Source organism: Cornus florida, unplaced genomic scaffold (assembly GCF_030987335.1).
Source record: "Cornus florida cultivar Cherokee Brave unplaced genomic scaffold, ASM3098733v1 CherokeeBrave_3.0.0_Hap2_Chr10, whole genome shotgun sequence".
Lineage (NCBI taxonomy): Eukaryota > Viridiplantae > Streptophyta > Magnoliopsida > Cornales > Cornaceae > Cornus > Cornus florida.
Genome location: NW_026775580.1, coordinates 63228184 through 63230803, shown reverse-complemented (window position 1 = coordinate 63230803; position 2620 = coordinate 63228184).

The following is a 2620-nucleotide window of genomic DNA, read 5'->3' as shown; positions in this document are numbered from 1 at the left end:
GGAACGATGGAAGCATTTGAATGGTACTTGATTTGATCTCATATTGAGACGCATCGATGTTTGGCATCACTATGCTTGAAGGTGAAGCATATGTAGTAGGGATAAAATGGTCCCTGAGAGTCATTGGCTCTACATTTGGAATTTCGGCCCTATCATTATTAATTCCCTCATTTCTGACATCTCTTATATTTTTAGCCATTATGTTAAATTCAGTTTCAAGTTCTCTTACGCTAGAAGATTCCCTAAGGTTTCGTCTAAGAGTTCTTTCAAGTGAATTTATGTCAACTGGCGAGTCAAGAGTTAGTAGGGAGAGCGATCTACGGCCAAACATCAACAATAAATAATGCTATCAATGCTACTACTTATCATTCACAACTCCACATACGATGTTCCCATTCTCCTCAATTATCAAGACAGAATTTAAATGGCCACGACAAGGACCGATGCTTGTACACGAAATTTAAACAAGATAAAATCCTCAACAAGGGCTTTAAAACTAAATTATCACTAAGTTTAACACATGCACAATATATTACATTGACGAAACTAGAAGGTCAAGAGACTTACCTGGGGTCCTTTAGACTTACAAATTAGCTAGCTTTCCCTCGGCGAGCTTCGAGTCCCTAAAATCTCACTTACAACACATGGTGGTCAAACTAAAAAAAGAAATATTCATAATTCATGATATTAACAATCACACTAAAATTAACCCTAAAACTTCGGTTGCTAAACCGTTTGTAGTCCCCAGCAACGGCGCCAAAAATTGATCGGTTGAGAATTCGATCTATAATAAATCAACTTTCGCAATAGCACGAATCATTGTAAAATAGGGCTATTGGTCGGGTAAGTCGAACCACTGGGACTGCGCTAATCTATGGCAACCTAAGTGTCTAGAGTCTTTTTAGAATGATAGGGGTGTTCATAGAGGATTTGTTGGTTGTCACTTATGCTATGAAATTAAGGTGCATAAATTAAAAGTTTGCAAGAGTTTAAGGGAATGAAATATAAGTAAAGAGGACTAGGGAAGTGAATCCGCCTCCATCCCTATACACATGCTAGATCAGAGCTAAATTGGGGGAAAAACAATATATATTATGGTTATGATACATAGCAACACTTGGTTGTTATAATATCCTCAAGAAGTTCATTAAATCTGAAGCAAGCATGATCCATCAAAGGTTAACATGTTTAGACTACCTAACTAAGGTGTAGCTTAACCCATTTACTTGAATGAAAGACTATCAAGCCCTAGATAAAATGATGAAGCACATGAAGGTAAGAAATAAGCATAAATCATCAAACATTTCACCTAAGCAATGATCTATCAAAGTCCTTATCAACATGCCATTAAACCATTTCATAACCTTGTCTCCATTCTCACCATGAAAACTCAAGCAATATTATTAATATAAGACATCATCTAAAGCAAGATAATTAACTTACAGAATTCATCTATACATATATCAACATTCATTACAAGAAATGAAGTGCTCTTGGTTATGAAAAGACCATAGAATATACATTTTAATCCCCAAAATATAGCCTAAATTAGAACTTGCTTACAAAGGAGGGGCCTCATCACCTCCCTAGATGGAGGTTTAGTTATCCATGGGAGCCTTAGAAGAAGGAAGAAGCTTGGATGCAACCTCCATTTTCGAGCTCCCTTCCCTTAGCTTCAAGAACTCTATCTTTTTCTCCTCTTTCTCTCCCCAAAAATCTTGCAAAGATGAGATAGATCCTGTTATGTGCGGTTTTCCTCCTTTGTAGACATCCTCTCCCACCAAACAAGGCTCAACTCCCACCCAAAATACATCTCCAACCAACCCATAAAGATGGAAATCAGAAATGAGGGAATCAAGGTACAAGTGGGCTGAAGTGATGGCTCCCGGAGAGCATTCTGCTCCAAGTTCGAGCGCTCGAAGTTGGACCAGTATGCTTCTTTCTCTTGACCTGCTTTGCACTACTTTGATAAAATAGCTATAACTTTCTGCTCCGAATTCCAAATGATGAACCATTTAAAGATTTGGAAAGCTAATTCAAAGCTCTAAATACGCCATGTTTTAATAGAAGCCCAGTTCTTGAGTTTGATAGGTCAAAAATGGTAAGAAAAGTCAGACTCCACTGCTGCCAGAACTTTAGCTTTGAGCCCATTGATATTCAAAGATTGAAGAAAACATCATTTTTGCTCCTTTTTGGCCAATGAACCTGAAAATATATAAAAACATGCAAATAAAGATAATCTATATAGAATAATCGAATAATGGACTTAACTAAAGCAGCTAAGGGCGCTTGAATATGGAATATTCGGCGCTTATCATGCTTGGCTTTTATTCTTCCTCTTTTGGGTGCAAAGATCTTTCAAGAACTTGACATAAGCCAGAATTTGTTTGATTGCATCCAAAAGCGGAAGATTGATCTTCATTTGCCTAAACACTTCAATGATTTCATTCACTTTAGTCTTTTATTTTTCAATATAGATGGATCCTTTTAAGGCATCCGGAAATGGAGCCTTTAGCTTAAAAACCTTTTCAAAATCATTCTTCAAAACATCTTCAGCACAAGAATTTTTCAAACTATTGTTCAAATCATTATTTAACACTTTTTCAACAAGATGATCATG